The following is a 6,624-nucleotide window of genomic DNA, read 5'->3' as shown; positions in this document are numbered from 1 at the left end:
ATCAACCATCCAAAAGAGTGCCTACATTCTTCTCCGTCTAGAGCAGTATATGTACGTACAATAATTTAAGCTTATTCTTTTTAGCTTCTCTCGTTTCAGCATTTCACGTACGAAAACGCACGTGCGTGCCTTTTTTCCTAATAATACTTGCTGTTCGTAGTGATTTTTGTTGTGTATTATGTATATGTATTTATATGTACACATATATGCACACTCTTTAATAATTTTTTACCATACACAACACGCAGAGGGCAAGCACCAGAATTCTACCCCACGGATACGAACCACTCGAATATTCATTGCGACGAGGATTCGTGCGTATAACTGGCATGGTCGAGTCGGTATACCGTTTGTCATCGTCAACGTCTCGTTCACGAGAGGAGTCATCGATTTTATGAGAGAGGAAATCCGAGGCTCGTTGACGACTACAAGAGCATTGTTCACTGGTGTTTGAGTGTGCACTGATTTTTTTTATTTTTAGTTTTATTTTTCATTTTTTCTTATTTTTCGTTGTTCCATATTATATCTCAGTACTTACTTCGAGTTAGTTAAAATGACAAAGGCAGACGGAGATTTTTATTAAGCACTTGAAACTTTTTTCCTTTTAAATTTATTGAATTTTAGTAATTTCATAAAACTCCATACTTATACAATATTAAAAATTTCATTTTATAAATCTATTAAATATAATATCTATTAAAAAGAGTGAGACAAATAAAATACTTTAAATTGTCATAACAAATGTACTGATAAAAAAAATTAATTTGATTCAAGAAAAAAAATCTCAAACCAAGAACATTATTCTGAAGGATTTATTGTTTGGTATAAAGAAAAAAAATTTTTGAACCAAGAATGACTTCTAAGATTAAGAATTTTTTCGCTCGTTCGAAGATAATCGAGGTTTTAAAAATAATTTTCTTGGTTTGAGATTTTTTCTCTTAAATCATGTTAATTTTTTTATCAGCATGTAAACTTCACTATAACCACGAGATGTGATATTAAATAAAATTGATGACATTTGATATTTTCAATATTTTATGCTCTGAAAAAAAAATTAATTAGATTCTAGAGAAAAATTCTTGAATCGAGTAAAATTTACTTAAATCAACAAAAATTTCTTAAATCAAAAATTTTTCTACTTAAATTAATACGATGAGGTTTTTCAATATAATTTTCTTGGTTCAAGAATTTTTTTTCAGTGTACAGCAGCAATATTCCATAACTATTGATTTGTTTTCATTTCAGCTAGAACAAAATATCCGTTCAATATCCTTGACAAACACGCTATCTTTTAGTCACAATTGTTAGTGCAATTTAGTGCAGTTTAGTGCAATTTCTAATACAATAAGGCATTCCACTCCAAATCGTACAGTTAAAAAAAAATTTTTTTTGGTTTTCGTAATTTTTTAGTATCCATCAAAAAACTCCTTCAGAAAAATTTCCAGATCACTCATAACTCCTAAAACAATGATCCAAATTAAAACTTTTATCTTTTCATATACTTTTCAAAGAACAATAAAAAAAATTTTTCTGTGTTTTTTCTTAATTCCAAAATTTCAAAGTCATTTTTTGAAGATTATGCATACTTGGATTTTGTTGAAAATTTTTTTTCATAAATTACTTTATTTTTCACAACTTTTCAGCCTGATCGGAACGTGGGATCTTCAAGGCAACTATTATTTATTTCAGTTTTTGAAAAAAAATTTTTTCTTCACTTACCATAATGAATTCTCATTTTTATTACTATATATTATTATTTTTACTATTTTCAAGAACGTTTTACAATTTAACGCAGTTAAGGGATTTTTTTTTTATTATCAATCAGTCGTTAAGTCTGTTTATAAACAATGGTATTGAAAATACTTATCTAATTTTGCAATCATTTAAAAGTGTTACATGTACAATTATCATTAAAATTGGTGAATATTAATTATTATAAAGATGATTTTCACTTATGTTAAAATTTAATAAATTCAACTTGAATAAAAAAAAATTTTTTTCAACGAAGAAAATAATTTTGAAGAGTTTCATTGTCTTGAATCAAGACGAAAAATTCTTGAATCAAGTAAAATTTACTTGAACAAAGAAAAACTTTCTAGTTTAAGAATTTTTTTACTCAAATCAAGAAGATGAAGTTCTTCAAAATTATTGACTTGATTCAAGTAAATTTTATTTTCTGTGTAATAATACATTGTTCTAATCATGTATTGAAAATTATTAAAATATGGAGTACGACATATTAGAACACCGTTACCTACATCAAATACTGATGAATTACCTGAACTTTTAAGAACCGGGATATTATATAGCTTCACTGACAGAAAATATAACTTGAATGAAGTAAAATAATGTTATCATTTAAAACATAAGTCATTCTTGATTGCAAATTTTTTTTCCATTAATCGATCATTATTTTACCTATAAAAGACAAGGATCCTTTTTTTTTAGCTTATAAATAAGATATAGAGTGTACATAATTGTGAATTTTCGAGATTAAAAAAATTGTTGACCTTTTTTAAATATTTTAAATGCTACCCCAAGATATTTTTTTCCCTTAATTTTTATAAGAAAAAATTCCGTGATATTTATAAAAATTAGAAATATTTTTTATTGCTTTGATAAAACTTATGAATGGATTTATTATGTTGTGAATTATAAAACGATTAGCATTACACGTATGTAAGATATAAAAAGTAAAAAGCATTGGAATGAATGTCTCGTCTTGCGGTTGAAGGAACATCAGGCATGTAGCAGCACAAAGACCATGGACTTGGTTGACGGCAACTGAGTGCCGCATACTACGCTATCTAAAAATTTTGCCCCTTTCACTGATGAAATAAAGCACTATCCGCGCCGAGATCTACCCTTCGTCAGTGTAGATGTGGTCTACTTGCACTCTAGTCCTTCACTCCTTCCATCAAACCTCTTTATTCTCGCGTTCCTGTGTCGACAGGACACAATAAACCCTCTACATCCCACTAAAGACCAAATATATATCCGTTTATTCTACTCTAGCTGAAATAAACAGCTTCCCCTTGATTTAAACTATAAAAATCTCAAGGTTTTCTACAATAATGCATAAAAAGTAAATAAATAAAGGTTAAAAAAAAAAAAATTAATTAATTAAAATACTGGAGAAAGGAAGTCAGTTATGACTTATGACGGAGAATTGAATCTGCATCAGGTATATAAATCCTTGGGGAAAATTTAAGTTGATGATAATCCAGAGTTAACCCTCAATGAATAGCCACCCTCATTCGTGACCGCACGTACCAAGTTCTTTCTTGCAACCCTTTAAGGGTTTATAAGTAGAAGAGGCTTAGGTAGTACTCTATGATTTTGTATTTTAATGAGAGATATGATCTTACAACTTATTGACGACAAGATTGGGTAATTGTTTGCGTTTTAAGTAATGCAAAAATATCGTTTGAAAAAAATTTTTTTGCCAATTGCTTAGCCAACTTTTTCTACACAGTGAAAAGTTTTGCGTCTTTTTGTCTAAAAAATTTTGTGTTGAATTTACACATAAAAGTGTCAAATAATTAACATAAAATCTTAAACAAAACAAAATTTTTTGATGCAATGACGCAAAATTTTTGACTGTGTAAGCCTAAAAATGAAAAAATCATTGCCATAGTCAAAAAAGCGTAGGTTTTAAATTTTACACTCTTTTGGAATTAGAAATTAAAAATTTTAATTAGGAAAAGTAGATAAGTTTTTTTACTAATCTACTTTTATCATAAGTATGAGAACAATCAAATTTTCGTATTTAGTATCATTTTAACCTAGCTTTATTTGTAAAGTTTTTTATCAACGTTTTACATTAAAACTTGAATATTTTTATGTGCCCATTTGGTTCTAAGAGTTCAAAATTTTTTTTTTATAATCAATATTATTAATAATTTTCTTCGTAGGTCTTATATGTAAAGCGATGTTCGGCAAGACTACTTCGAGTTGCTTCATTATCGCAATGTTAAGCATGATAAATAATCTTTAGTCATCGCTATTAGATTTTGGAACCGACTACCTGACTATTATACATCTCAGTCAACTTATCTCAAGTTTCACAAGACATGCTATGAGTCTTTTTTGAGAGATGTTAATTAATGAGTTGATGAGTTCTTAGTGATTGTATTTCCATTTATATGTATTGGATGGCCAGAAGGAGCTTTGATTACCTCCCCTTCTTGTGTGGCCAGGAAAATAAATTAATATAATAGTGAAAGGTATAAATTATTTTCTTAAAAAGCTAAAAATATTTCACACCAAATTGCGGTGTTTCAAAAATTATTTGTGTATGAAATACTAAAAATAAAAAAATTATTAATATCTAAAAAATTATTATTTTAAAGCGACAGTATTAAGAGTTTAATGTTTAATAAATTTCTTTATGCACAGAACAAGTCCACAAAATTTGTTTGATATGCGAGAGTAACATTTTAAGAAGATTAATTTTTTTATAGAATGACCCATGTATACTTTGATTAACTTAAAATATGATTTGTTACTAATCGACTAATACGTTTTGTACTAACTTCTCTTAGAGAACAGTAAACTCTGAATAAAATACTGTAGAAATGTAATGTACCGAGACAAATTGAAATTTAAACTTAAAATCTAAACATACTTTATAAGTCTACTGTTGTATTGCTATTTAATAATAGATTTAAATTAACGCACTTGTACGCAATTGTCACTCTATAATATTAAGTGATTCTGTTATTGATGCAAGCTGTTAGGTCTTTGTATGAGAAATAAATAAATAAACTACTGTTTATATTGCCGATACTTCTGATAAAAATTTTCGGATTAGCCAAATTTAAAAAACTTAATTTTGTATTAATAATAATTACCTCACTTATCAGTTTGGAAAATAACTCTAGGTACAATAAATAATAAAATTAACGCATAATAGGGGATGTGTCTGGCAGACTGATGCGGGCTATCGGAAATATCGTCTCGAATCTTTTTGGTACGACGATAAAAAGAAATAAAAGATGAATAAATTATGCGGGCATGATTGTTGCAAGCTGAAAATTTATAAGACAGATATAGTACATGTATGTGCGTAGTAAATCTAAAAGTTGTATAAACTTTTGGCAGAAAAGTCTATGATGGATTATTACGTAAAAACTTTGAGCTTTTGTTTTAAGCGCATGCTTACTATTGCGAATAGCCGTCAGCGTTGAATATAAGAATAGAATTCAGAGTTCAGGGTGACGATGGAGAGACACGAGAGAGGAAAAAGAACGAAGAAGAGAAAACAAGAGCGTTGCTCGCTATTGTTTTCTCGAGTGGCACTCGCTGGTTCAATGCACGTTCGCTAGCTGCTACTGCTCGGCTGTACCACCAGATGTGCGCTTGCTACCAACTCCCCGCAGACTGTTTGGTATGGTACTACATGCCTGCTGTGGTTTTTCGTCCTCTTGCCTCGTTTTTTTATTTTTTTGTAAACTTTTTATGGGTTTTTATTATTTAAACTTTTATCCCTTACAAAAATTAAAATTTCCGGTATGAAGTTAGTAGCTGGTTAGTACTCATTATCTTTCGGAAAAAGGAGTATGCAGTATGTTGGAATAAATTCAAACTTTTTATCATGAAAATAATATTTCAGAAGCTGTACTATTTTATAAACTCAAGATAAACATAAATAATTATATTATTGTAGGAATATTTTTAAATTTCATCAAAAAAAGTTTCATACAAATTATTATTATTATTCAGTATATTTTTATATCTTCTTCATTACAATTTAAATTTCTATGAGTATTTCCAAATATTTTTACAAATTATCAAAGTTTACAATTTTTCATCTGGAACGTTTTAAGTTATCAAAATAAAATAATTTATCGATGATAAAAATGTAACATAATACTTAATTTTTTTTTTGAAACTGAGACACGGGTAATCTTAATTTTTTTCTTCAATAAAATAATGAAGATATTTTACTATTAAAGTGATAGTTTATTTATTTTTTCTGGTAGATTATAGTAATAAAAAATCTTATATAACTACATACATATTTATACAAAGGTAGACTTCATTTGAAATTTATTTTAAATGTTAATGCTTACAATGATTTAATGTTTTTATTTAAATAAACGTTGATAAAGTCAGTAAAAATTTTTATGAAATTTATTCACAAAAAATATTCGATTTTTGAAAAAATCAAATATTTCTATAAATAAAAATACATGAAAGTTTTGAAATTAGTCATTAGTCGAAACTTGGAAAAAACGATACACAATTCATCATTGGTCAAAATTAAGGTGCGTGCTATTCAAATTTTTAGTGTATACAAAATAATAGTTTCGGCGGTTAAAAAATAATGAAAATTCGATCATTTAATTGTCACAAGTTATTACATTTTGTAAATTAGGCCACTTAGACTCTGATCTTTTAAAATTCGAATTTCTCTTAGAGAAAAACTATTTTAACACACTTGAATCTTAAATAAAAATGCGAATTTTCAATAGTATTATTTTATTCCAAATTATTTAAAGTAATAAAACTAAAATTATAAATCTCTAAATAAAGACTACCTGGCTGTATATGCGTCAATTAATTAAATTGAATAATAAATTCAACATTTACAATAATGATGTACAATCAATGATAATATTA

Source organism: Cotesia glomerata, linkage group LG1, assembly GCF_020080835.1.
Source record: "Cotesia glomerata isolate CgM1 linkage group LG1, MPM_Cglom_v2.3, whole genome shotgun sequence".
In the NCBI taxonomy this organism is placed as follows: Eukaryota; Metazoa; Arthropoda; class Insecta; order Hymenoptera; family Braconidae; genus Cotesia; species Cotesia glomerata.
The sequence above is the reverse complement of the archived record's forward strand: the minus strand, read 5'-3'. Positions refer to the sequence as shown.